This window comes from Capsicum annuum, chromosome 4 (assembly GCF_002878395.1).
Source record: "Capsicum annuum cultivar UCD-10X-F1 chromosome 4, UCD10Xv1.1, whole genome shotgun sequence".
In the NCBI taxonomy this organism is placed as follows: domain Eukaryota; kingdom Viridiplantae; phylum Streptophyta; class Magnoliopsida; order Solanales; family Solanaceae; genus Capsicum; species Capsicum annuum.
This window is the reverse complement of record NC_061114.1, coordinates 124,750,874-124,765,116: the sequence shown is the minus strand read 5'-3', so window position 1 is coordinate 124,765,116 and position 14,243 is coordinate 124,750,874.

Genomic DNA, 14,243 nt, shown 5'->3' with positions numbered 1-14,243 from the left:
TGATGCTGTGTGGGGAAATTTACATAAATGCATTGATACTTATAAGGTTAGGCCGTGTGGGGCCAAAATGCTTATGTACGTGGGAAATGATGTCTCCTTTGGCAAATAGTTATTAATTCCTTGTCCTTATTCACTAAATGATAGGTGTGACCCTTGTTGACCCTAATTGGTAACTAGAAGTAATTTATGTCTATTAATGGGTTAAGGCTAATTGGTATATGAAGCCTTGCGTAGAACCAAAGGCTTATCTAGAAAATCTATTCAACTTCGAATAATGGGTATTTTATGGAATTTCGCCTAGTTAAGTGGCTCATGCGATAACTAGTTATTTCTAATAAATGACTACGACTTGAATACTAGAAGTCTAGTGAACTACTTGGTGGACCTTACTTGCTTAAAATATGGGAACTAGTCCTTATTGAAATAACATGCCTAATGATAAGAGGCTTATTATTGCATGATGAATAACTAGGTTGACTTCTAATATGCAATGTTGTGGTGGCTTAGTTAATGACTTCTATAATGAGATTGTTGACTAGAAAATTCCCTTGTGATAGACGAATAATTGATAGTAGTGGTAACTTGTAGCTTTTCTCTATTTGATAGCTAGTAACTATAAGACTTGTAACCTAGTGACTAATGGAAATAAAGGTTAACTAGTTTACACCTAACATGGAGTTTAGTGGTAAATTTGAAGATAAGTAATTATATGATTATGCTATAACAATATTGGTTTTGTTGTGATTAAATTGTGGTATGGATAATGATTATGGACCTTGGTATAAGACATTGCGGGGTTTTGCTACCCGCGGCTCCAGTTAATGGTTGAGTAGTTGTACTTTGACGTATTATTGTAACGCCCCAAATCTAGTACCCGGAATGCTACATAGTGCTCATGACCCCGAAGGACCACAAGCTAACCCATGACTAATATCTCTTCCTGTATACTGGATGATATACTATTTAAATGCAGAAATTGTAGGCTGAAACATGCCATAAGGTGTAAAAATGATACGTAACTAATAAAATCATAACATCTGAATTTGGTATGGAATACCCAGAACAACTGAAATAAACTGTCTAAACATGATAGTCTGAAAAGCCTCTAACTGACTGAACTGACTGAATAAGGAGTTGATGGGACATGTCCCCAACAAACTCCAACTACTGAAATAAATTAATTAATGAAATAATAAAGAAATAGTCATGTCCTAGAAGGATGAGGACTTACTTCTATCTCTGACTGCTGAGAATAGAATGTTACTGATGCTCTGGAGCTCGTGATTCTAAATCTGTGGTATAAAATATCATAGCGCAAATACGTCAGTACTTTGAATGTACTAGTATGCATGGAAGGTAGGCTGAATGCAAACGGGTCACATGCATGAACTATACTAACTGACCGGACAACATGAGCATGAGAATACATGCATGAATACATAATAATTGTAACTGAGTTCGTGATAACATGATTACTAAGCCTGAGTACTGATATCATGGGATATTGAGAACCGTATAACTAAAATAACTGATACTGAGTGACTGTATCTAACAGTCTAGGTTCTGATGGATCTAGCTGAGTTCCATACTATTCTGAGTTGACTGTATCTGAAAGTCCTGATTCTATCAATGAAACTGTGGGAAGTAGTTATCTAAACAACATGCCCTTAATACATCATTATGGCTGAGAGGGGTCAAATCTGTAACCCCAATTAGAAGGGTGTCAATACCGCACCACTGGTAAGGACAATCTGTGAGTAACCCTCATATAATAGGTAATTCTAGTGAGAACGGTGGGAACCCTCATCTAACAGGTTAAGCCACCTCATCTACCCTCATATAGCAGGCTATGATGTCTCAACCGACGCAGGCTATGTAGTTCTAGAATACAAGGATTACTTCTAAGAATCACACCCTGGTATAATAGGTGAGTTCCCATACTTGGATTCACTCAATGCTAATTTCTACTCCCATCTGAATAGATATTGATCATGGATTACTAAACTGAATTAACTGAGTTCTTTTGACTAACGAAATAGTACTAAGATTACTGTATTACTGAGATTTTTTCAGTCACATGACTGACTGAATTCTATGGATCATGGCTTGACTGAGGATATCGTGAGAACATGACACCGACTCTAGGCACACAAGTATATTTTTTGAGTACAAGTACCCCCAGGACTCCATGGAAAGAAACTGACAAAGAGTGATTTTCTTGAATACATGACTAACATCAACAATCCATAATTCATTGAGTAAGATATTTCATTAAACATTTGACATGCATAAACTTGTACATGAATGGGGATTTCATACTATACTAGTATGGAACTTTTCTTTCACATAGGCATTTAATCAAATACATGGGGAGCATGCTTTGGTTATAGAATTATCAACACATCGAATAATCATGGATACATCAATCAACTTGTAATTTGAAGGGGGTTTATCATGGTTATTATGCAAATCATCACATACTAGGGTCAATCATTGGAATATGTAATTTAAAACATGAATCAAAACCACATAGCATCATAAACAGGAATTTCAATTCAAGTTAAATCATGAACATTCACACATACCCAAATATTGGATTTTAAAAGAGATTCTTGAGCTTCATGGGTGAAAGGGACCCATGAATCAACACATGACATACCTGGGTGTGATTTCTTGAAGATTGATGGAGGAAAACTTGAATTCTTGACTTGCTATCAAACACCTATAGTTTTCTTGTTCTTGAAGATAGATCTTAGAGAGAAATCCTAATTTAATGTTATAGATAAATAATAAAGTTATGGGCTATAGTCTGGTATAATTAGGAGTTCAAACGGGTGGAAAAAAAACCTAAATACCCTTTTAAAAATGACTTAAATTCGCTGAATAGGATCTGCGATGACTCGTGCAATGGCCCATCGCTGGCTCGACGGTCCGTCATTTCGACTGTCATATGTGGACCAAAAAAAAGACTCACTATCATATGGTCCGTCAACCTGTCCGTCACACAATATCTAGAAGGGTGACTTACTACCTTGGCTGCAACAGTCTAAGTGACGGTCCATTGCTAGATCGACGGTTCATCAACTTGGTCGTCGCACCTGGGTGATTCTGACAGCTCTGAGTAAAACGTCCATAACTTTTTACTCTGAGATTGGATTTGGACAAAGTTCGAATCGTTGGAAAGCTAATTAAATTTCTCACATTATAAGAAGTGAAAATATTAAAAATTCCATGTGTACAAAAATGGATTCATATTTCAAAGTAAGTTTCTAACATTCTTGGGACGATTTCAAGCTAGGTAGAAGTATGGGTTATTACAATTATTGGTTGAAATTTTAGTGTACTCTCCAGTGGTATGGGACAGAGTGATGAGTTCTTGTATTATACTCTTTGGTGTACTCTTCAGTGGTATGGGATGCCATAATGAGTTCCTTATTGTGTTTTTTTTATGTACTTCCCGGCAGTATGGGATGTCAGGGTAAGTTTTTGTGCTTTTTGTTCTAAATATGGTTGGTGATGATTATGGTAGAAAAATTCTTGTTATTTTATATGTGACTTTATGGTACAAAAATTATACTTAGTTCACATAGCAATTATGTAGTATATTGATATACTATGTTGTGCTATTGCCTTAGTAGTATAGATATTATTATAGTGATATTGGAGGATATTCAGGTTCAATCCTATACCTTGACTTTAATTTATTGTCTTAATTTATATCTTCTTTATATTATAATTTAGCTCAGTCGTCCAATGATGCCTACTAAGTACCCGTATTTTGGTACTCATATTATACTTTTGTACCATTTTGGTGCAGACCTAGGTTTTAGTTGCCATCGTTGAGCTAGTTCGTGTCACGTTAACTATTTAGAGATAGGTTAAGCTCTTGGATTTTGAGTTTCCCTCTTTACCCTCTATCTTTATTTGTCTTTTTCTTTTGAGAAAAATGTAAGAGACTATCTAAGACAGTTGACTTTTAGATTGTAAATTCCTATTATCAAATTAAGAAGCTCTTGTATTAATACTATCATATCATGGTATTTTAGTTTGAATATTGATTGTCTTTATTTATGAAACTTTCTTGTTTATATATTGCATCCTTATATAGGGTTCATGTTGGATGTTCTTACCAATATAACCCTTTGCATTAGCTTCAGGTTATGGTATCAACTAACCTACTAGTGGGATGTGGTAGGTGCCATCATGACTCATAAACCAGGTCGTGACACTAAGGGTATGGGGTTGTATCATGGAAAATGTGTTTGGGTGATATATGTGCTCGTGTGGGGGCCTATGTGGATAATATTTTGGTGTTTTAAGATATTATTTGCTATGTGTGACTGTATGGGGTCTTATATGATGTTGTTGACTTGGTACTGATATATGTATGTTTGTTTACACTCTTTTTGTTGGGAAAAATCCTAGATTTTGGTAATTATTTGGTATCAATTACAATTTCTTTCATGTTTCACTTGATGATTTCTAGATTATATTGGATCTTGGATGGTTTGTTGATTTAAGTGGATATTTGGCTCACATGGTTGGTATATTTGTTGAATACTTGATACTCTTATTTTGGTTGGTTATGAGGATTTCATCCTTATATCATATCTATTCATGAAACATTAGTACTACCAAGAAAATGTTGGAAATACTTGAAATACTGGCTTTTTTGACAGAAATGTGACATCTTGAAAAACCCTCTGCCGATGTACGTTCCAGCGTCAATCTACTACCTCTTCCTATATATTGCATGTATTATTTTTTATTTAGAGATAGAATTTTGATCCTTTTTGGACTATTATTGTAATTTGACATTCAAAATATATTTAGTCATTCTTCTATTGTAAACCAGGTTTTGGGACTATATTTGTATCTCTCACTATATATTTCCACTTTAATTATATGTGTGTATGGTCTGACTTCTAGGAGTCTTACCTTATTTATTACTATTTATTCTTCTTTTTATATTTATTTGGGGTGATAGGCTTAACATATCAAGGCTTGGCGCAACATGTGCCATCAGGACCTTGATTTTAGATAGCTTAATAAGGTAACATTGAAGAACCGATATCCTATGCCTCTTACTAATAATTTATTTTACCAACTTCATGGAAAAGAAATGTTCTCTTATATTAATTTGTGGTCCAGTTACCATCAGTTGAGGATTCGAACTGAGGATATCAAAATACATCCTTTAGGATCTGGTATGGTCATTATGAGTTTCTACTGATCCCTTTTGGATTGACAAACACCCTAACCGCGTTTATGGATTTGATAAACCACATGTTCAGGCCTTATTTGGATTCCATTGTGATTGTGTTCATCAAATGATATCCTTGTGTATTCGAGGAGTATAGAGAAGCATATGCAACATTTAAGGACTGTGCTCAAGACTTTAAAAGACCATATGCTTTTTGCCAAATTCTATAAGTGTTAGTTTTGGCTTGACTCTGTTGCATTCCTTGGACATGTAGTGTAAAAGGATAGTATTATGGTAGACCCAACAAAGATTTAGGCTATTAGTAATTAGGATAGACCCACATCTCTATTTGAAGTTTTGTAGATTCATTGGTTTTGGCCAGTTACTGTAGGAAATTTGTTGAGAGTTTAGCCTCTATTGCAGCTCTAATGACCAGATTGATTCGGAAGGAGGTTCTTTTCTGATGTTACAAGAAGTGTGAGTCAAACTTTTGAAAGCTCAAGGGATTTCTTATTAAATTTCTATCTGAAAGCGAATTTAGATGCCTAAGCCTAGTCCGAGATAAGAATTGCCTAAAATGGATTTCGGAAATTAGAAATGGGCCCCTCCATCACATCTTATGACAAGACTTGTATTAGCTTTTGTAGAATTATATATGGATGTTGTACCCTTATAAATGATTGAATTCATAATGATTATGCTATTTGGTAATAATTCCGAGCAAAACCCAATGATTTATTGTATGATTTATTAATATAGTTTATTGATATAAGTTTCCATTCAAGTAAAAAAATTGATATGTTTTATTTATATAAGTTCCACTTCAAGTCAGACAATGGATAGGTTATTCATAACATGAGTTTTGTTTCAAGTCTGACAAATGTTTTACAAAGTAGATACTATCGAGGATGTTATGATGATGATGATGATTGTGTTCTAGTCTGATTTCATCATTGAGAGTAGGATATGATATGATATGGTATGGATGGTTTGATGATTATAGCTAATATTTGGTAAAGTTATAGGTCATTAGTTATTCATTTTCCTTTTATTGTGACCTATGAACATATGGGGGCTGCATTGGGTTATTTACTTTTCCGCACTTACTCACTTATATGGGCTAGTTTGTAGATTAATTATGATTTCTTTAATTATTATGTCTATTTATGTTATTTATTTATAGTGTTGGAGCTTATTTTCAAGTTTGCCCTTTTACCTTTAGTTAGCTTATTTTATCTTGTATCTTATCATATTTATATCATGATTTAGCTCAGTCGGCTAATGATGTCTACCAAGTACCCATGGTTTTGGTTTTCATACTACATTTGTATATATTTTTGGTGCAAATTCGAGTTCCAGTAGCCATCATTGATGTGACATTCATACAGAGTTAATTTTGCAGATAGGGTGAGGTCTCGAAGTCATAGTTTCCTGTTTTTCTAGTTATTACCTATGTCTAGTCTTTCAGTTTCCAAGACAAATTGTATTTGACTATTTCAATACTTTGGTCCCATTAGTAGTAGCTCTAGTACCGATACAACTAGTTCGTGGGATGATTGTTGATCTTTTATCTATCTAGTGGACTATTATTGATGTCTTAATGCTATATTAAGTTTTTAATTGTTGATTTCCAGATTTCAGGACATTTTCTACCAAGTTAGCACATTGCTTATAGCTCTAGAATACTGTTTGTCTTACCTACTAGTGGGAAAAAGTAGTTGTCATCATGACTCCTAAATCAGGTTTTAACATTATGCTAACCCACCAAAAGAAAAGCCAAGCCATAGACCGGAACAACAAATGTAGGCTAAACGCTATAATGCAAAAGAATATAGAATGAAGGAATGTGAGTGCGAAGCATGTATATATATATATATATATATATAAGAGAAATCAAACTGAAAAGCAGAAGAAACCAAATGAGTATCCCCACAACTTGGTAAGGTTAGTAAAAGACACACTAAATAAAAAATAGAGTACTAAACAATGTCAAATATATATATATATATATAGTATTATAGTATACAAAATACAATCAAAATATAGCAGAAGAAGGAAGTATTAATTCCAACTCAGAAAGCTAACCTTATCTCTATAGTAGCATCAAGCCTGAGAAAGATCATCAGTAGTAGCTCTAATTCAAATCTACATCAGGGAAAAGATGCATAGGTGTAGTATGAGTACAAAAGCAATAGGTACTTTGTAAGTATCATAGGCTAACTAAGTTAAATTATAGTAAAGGTATGATAAAATGAGAGACTATAAACTAAAGTTAAAAATAAGGGACATATGGAATTAAAAATCCAAATCAGGCAATTATGACAACTATGCAGAATAAGAAACTCAAAAGGTAATAAAAATCTAACTACAACCTAACTGGGCCCCCATAAGCCTAGAAGGAACAAATAAGAAAAGAAATAATCCAATCGATCCCCCATAAACCCGATGGATACAAACCAAGATGTACTTATATTTAATAATAGCATAAAGTGAACCATGGGTAAAAGTACCTAAAAATTTTCTTTGCACATCAGTGTCGTACGTCAATAGGAAAAGAGAATAGGAACATGAGGGAAAATACCATGTACAAATCATAATTACAAAATAGGAACTGGAACTAATAAGAAAGCCAAAAATAGTGACAATCCAAGGCAGTAACTTCTCTTAAATTAAGTAGTTCAAAACTCTTGATTTGAATTATCAAATCTTAAAACAATGTTTATTTTACTCATTAAATAGAAGGATATGGTTTTAAGGTTAAAATACTATCCTAACCCGATATCAAATCTAACTGGAACTCACTAAATTGACTAAGTAGTGCTTAGGCTCAGTTCATAGTCTAAGGCTATGAATGAAGGCCCTTTATGTCTACACAGAACTAATAAGGCCATTATCCTAAATGAAGAGTTAGTGCGACCCATTATTAGTTTGAAAATCCCATGTTAAGAAAAACACCTACCCAAACCTATATTAAGGTTCATAATTTTATCCCAAGGTACCAAGTTATTCCAAACTAGTCCTAAGGTATCAAAAGTGATCAATGTGAAGAAATACAAGGCCGAGTTCTACCTAAAAAGCCCCTAATTAGCTATCTTAATCAAAAAATATGAAATCATCGATTGAGTCATAAATACACATCCTTATCTAGATTAATACTACACTAATACCTAACAAATCTCAGTCTATAAGAAAAGTTGTAATGACCCTCTAGGTTATTTCCTTGATGTACATGCATTTCTAGTGTTTCAAGAGTTCCCCCAGTGTATAGAAGTCATTTATGACTTTCGGAACTATCGGTTCCATTATCCTATAGTTCATTTGGAGATTTTGTTATTTAGGATTTGGTCTCGGACCAAATATCCTAGTAGATGACCTTGTATGATAATTCCAACAGTGTCATCAGCTCAGGAATATTGATTTTAGGCTAAGGGGACCCTTAGTTTAGGTGTCAAGGCTTCAAACTCGGTTTTGAATATTGGGAAGATTATATGAAAAAAAGAAACTACAAGTGTGAGCCCCATATATAGGCAAAATAATATCATATGAAATTTTTGATAATTGTATTGGATTGGGAATGTGTTTTACAATCAAATTTCATTATTGGATTATGTTCGTAGGGTTCCCAATTAGTTTTGGGGGCCAAAAACAAGTTTTTGACATTGCTGGTTCTGGTGTATTCGCGGAAACTAACCTTTGACCATTTAATCAGGCCACTTAAGTTACATTTTGACCCTTTGAATAGGTTACTTGAGTGATTGAAGTTTCGCTTAAGGAACCATCGCGAGTATAAGACCCAAAATAATATTTTTGACATTTTGGGAGCTAGGAAGCTTTGATTTTGATAATTTTTAATGTTTTTTCTTGTAAAATCATTATCTATCAATTTAAAACTCTATTTTACCAATTTCACAAGAACTATATTTTATTTTTCATGATTTCCCCCTAAGTTGAGAATCAAAACCCTATCCATCATTTTTGGGGCAAGGGAGCTTGGATTTGGGTGATTCCAAAGGAGTTCTCAAAATTTCTTTCGTGGTATGTTTTTTATTTTTGTAATTTTCATTTCCCCCTTAATTTAATCTTCAAAACAACTTCAAATTCTCGATTTCAAAATGGGTTTAGAATTTTTGCTAGTAAAGATTGAAAATAGTTTTTCTTTGATTTGAACTTTATTTTGATCTCATTTTGGCTTGAATTTTCAACTGTAGACTCTTACGAGTATGGGGAATATATTTACAAAATGAAATTATGGTTTTATTACTTTTATTTTCAAACCCATTTTTGGGTTTCATTTTTAGAATCGTGTTGAATATAGCAATATTGGTCTCACTTTAATCCTAATGATGCATAAAATTATGTTTTTGTAGCATGATGATATTTTGGGATCGTGGAACAAAGATGGATGATTGTAAGATTCAAAGGCTAAGGTTTGGCATCATGGTAGGATTCTATCTACTCTTTTTCTTTATATGGTGTTTTGTATATGTTGTATTTTAGATATTAATGTTAGGATATGATTGTGGGTAGAACACCGTGACTTAGCATAATATATGTTTTGGCGGATAGATGGGTAATTGACCCTTAAGGTGAAATATTTACTATACTCCTTTGATTATATTACCTTTTTCATAGCGTGATTATGAAATTGTGCTAGATATGGGATGTGATTTTGGTTTTGGAAGCATGACTAGTATGATTAGTCTTATTTGGACTGTTTAAGCCATCATGGAATCATAATTTAGATGAAATTGACTTAGTTTCTCATGTTTGAAAATGAATTGCTACCTTACGTCTAATTATGTCTTATCTAACATCTAGAAGTAAATTTAGATACCTTATCCTAGTATGGGGTAGAAGCTTGTCCGAAATGGATTTTAGAAATTAGAAGTAGGCCTCACTGGCCCACCATAGGCCAAGACTTGAGTTAGCCTTTGTATACTTACATACACATATTAGTGTGTTAGACATTTTCGAGACTAATAATCCTTTACATGACTTAGTAGATTGTGATGGTTTCCCGAATTATGATATAGTTATGTAGGATATATTATTATTTGTCCCAAGACTATGATTTTTGTATAAATTGGATTCCAGGAAGTGTTTTATCCTTGTAATGGATGTGACCATAGTTTATAGACATTTTGATGCTTATGATCAAATTGCTTGGATACTAGTGATGGCTTGCGTAGATTTAGTACATTCATGATCACTAAAGCAGTAAATGGTACGATTCCAACTAAAATATGATTTTATTACTCTTTTCCTAAAAAGGTATTTATTTCCATTTTTCACTTCTAAAATGGATTTCTTCATAACATCGTAACATCTTAATGAGTACTTATGAGCCTTTGAGACCAAAAGTGATATTTTAGAGATTTGACCAATATAGAATTTGATCCATGATTTTACTACTATTATTTACCCTGATCGAGAGAAATTTTGATCCTTTCTAAACTTCTATAATGATTTAGACCCAAAGCTTACCCTAGGCAATAGGTTTATAGACTTATACTCTCTTAGCCACAATTTTAGCCGTGGATTTATATATATATTTATATATATATTACTGGTAGTGGACTTGATGATGTTAATGATTTGAGTTCCGGTTCAAGTCCAATAATTGATGATGATATTGATGATTTGAGTTTTATTTCAAGTCTGGCTATTGATGATATGATTTTATACATCCGCTTACATGATGACACTTGGGTCGGTTATGGTATTGTGGATTCATTTTTCATTCATCCTTGTATATGCATTTTTTCAGTAGTATACGCCTATATCTATCAGCCTTATAGGGGTTAAATAAATATAAGTATGATTATTATTTGTTGAGTGTTGGTTGAACCTCCGAGCCTATGTCGGTGGTGGTTTATGAAATGCATGGGTAGGTGTTATTTGTGGGGACTAGTTGTTTAATAGAATTATTATTATTATTGTTGTTGTTGTTGTTGTTGTTGTTGTGGCTAGTTCATGATAGAATGATTATTGATCCAATACTGAGATTAAAGATATGATTTTGATTCCTTTCTTTATGGTTGCTTTATTATGAATAATTATCTCTTGTTTCGATGCATGGATTAGAGATCTTGATTATGTTAGTACTAGTTCCTACTATGATTAGGACGACTTAAGATGCTAGTATGACTACTTTTGGTTGTACCTTTGGGTTACCCTTGTTTATGTACTTACATTCATATATGTAGTTAAGGTACTACCATATATCCCTCCCTTCTTTCATATGTTCATGTTGTATAACCATTTCTTGGCCTTATATACTATAATATATTCTTTATTTGGTCTTTATTTGTATATGGGATAGCAATATACGGTATATTCCTAGGGATCCTAGGTATGGAAAGAATAGAATTGTTTATCCATATTTCCTTCTTAGCTTTACTATCTTACATTCCTAGATATTTCAGCATAGTTTACATTCTTATGTGCATGTTACGTATATTTGCATTATCTTTGGAGCTCAATTGGTAGATGACTAATGAGTTTCACGTGTTTGGTACTCACACTACACTTTTGCAACTTGTAGATTATAGTATGGGTTCTCACTTTTGTTATGTATGTCGTGCGGAGCATCTATGATTCCTAACATAGGGTGAGCTCCTCCCATTTGAAGTATTGCTTTTCTTCCTCTTATGTACTAGAGTACTCTCTATGTTGTATTCAAAGATGGGTTGCATTAATATATTCATTTTGTGCTTCAGTTTGTAAGTTGTATTATATTAGAAGCCCTTGTACTAATTCCACCAGGTTTTGGGACTATCTTATTGATGAAATCTCTTGCTATATTAATTCTGCCTTATTTCTTCACTTCCCTAGGTAGTCCGTTACTAGTATTTTTAGACTAAGAGGTTGGCTTACCTACTGGTGGGTTATAGTAGGTGCCATCATGACATGAGAAATTGAGTCGTGACAAAATTAAGCCTAGCTTACCTCGACACTATTGAAAGTTCACCAACTCCTCTACATCAGAGCTTTTATTTTATGAGAGGCCATTGAACAATGTCACACTATAAAAATAATAATCTATGCACCAAGACAAGAATATTGATACCAATATTGTTTATACATGGTCTGGGTCAAAATTCAAACTAAAAATTTCAAATGGGACTCGCTTGCAGGATCATGAACTCAAAACTATCAGTGCATCCCTCTATGCTCCAGAATCATTTATCCATAATTTTGGGTGAAATTTGAACACAAATAAGCCTTAAATCAGCACCAACAATCTTCTAGGGAGTTAAATTTAAATCAAAGAATTAAATTATAACATAAGAATAACTTACGAAAATAATGATGAGGATAGTACCGCTGTGATATTTCCAACTCAATCCCAAAACCCCATAATTAATCTTCATCATTTTCTAAAGTCCGTAGGGTTTAATTGTGTTTGGAATTGCAATAAATGAGAGAAAATCAAGAGGAATGAAATATATAATGAATTAGCAATGATGGTCACTTTAGTAGTTATATGACTGCTTTTAAAGTAGTTGGGACTCACTAAAGCTACCTAGCCTCATGGATGGCCATTGCTAATGTAGACTAGAGCTGCTACAGTGGCTTCTACTAAAGTGGACACCACCAAAGCATCCTCTTGGCCACTAAAGAGTTTGCACTAGATGAGCAGACACCAATAATTGGCAAGTTTCCAAATTTCCAATCAGACCCTCTGAATTTGTTTGAAATCCCGTGAATGCACATGAACTATGCTACCGTAACAAATTCAATATTTTGTACTTAAAGACGCCATAAAAATTTTCATATGAGGTTGTTTCAATAAAAATTAGACCCCATACCCAAAGGACTATTTTAGCAAAAATCCAACGAAAAGCACAAAACGAGTCTGGAAGTCTCGTAACCCAAATCAAGGGTCCTTTTAGCCTAAAATAGAAATTTCAGAGCTATGTAATTATCAAAGTTGGCATCTGAGGTAGTTTACCTAAAATTAAGGGTCAGTATCCTATTTTTAATAGCGAAACCTCCAATATAGGGAACTAGCCCTAAAAATCAAATGAACTGTCTAGTAACCAAACTGCCAATCCCTACAAGTCATAAATGAATTGGGATATTATAGAAAATTTGTATATTCAGAAAAAGCATGAAAACATATGAAATGTTTGGGAGGATCAATACACCATTTCCTAGTTTACAACTAGTCTTGGTTCTAGGTATCTACTGCTAGAGCTCATTTTAATGTTGACGTACATTTAGTTTGACTGCTAACTAGAGTTATTCAAGTATTAGCAATGTATGAATTAGTTATGGAGAAATTTATGAATTATTTTATATAGCTATTGGCGATTCATATAGTAATTACTTAAATATTAATTTTTTCCTTCTTTTCTACATAAAATAATATATAAATTTCCTCATATATTATACATGTAATAGATATGGGGGTTTTAAATTACAAACTAATAAATTCTATGGAATTACTATGCAATAGTGGGAAAATCAAGAGAAATATGTAGAAGAAGAAGAAGATATTACTAATTCATCTTACTCACACATCACACTACATATACTCTGAGCTATTGGGGCTCGCATTGGGTTATTTACTATTTTGCATCTATTGGTTTATGGGGGACAATTTTCTAATTATAATTGTGTGATCTTTGTTCTACTTTTTTGGATTTATTTATTTATTTATTTATGCACAAAAGTGTTGACACTTATTTCTGAGTTTGCCTTTTTACCTTGACTTAGCTTATTTTATCTTGTATTTTATCGTAATAATATCATGATTTGGCTTAGTCAGTTGAAGATGCCTATTAGTACCATGGTTTTAGTACTCATACTACACTACTGTACATTTTTGGAGTAGATTTGAGAACTAGTAGCCACCGCTAACATAAATATTGTTTTAAATTGAATTTTAGAGATAGAGTGAGCTCTTAGAGTCGGAGTTTCCCCTTTTACTTCTATTTATCTATGTCTAGTCTTTATCTCTAAGACCGATTGTATTTTACTACTTATGATCCATTTGTAGTGGTTCTTCTACCAACACTACTATGTTGTGGGATGA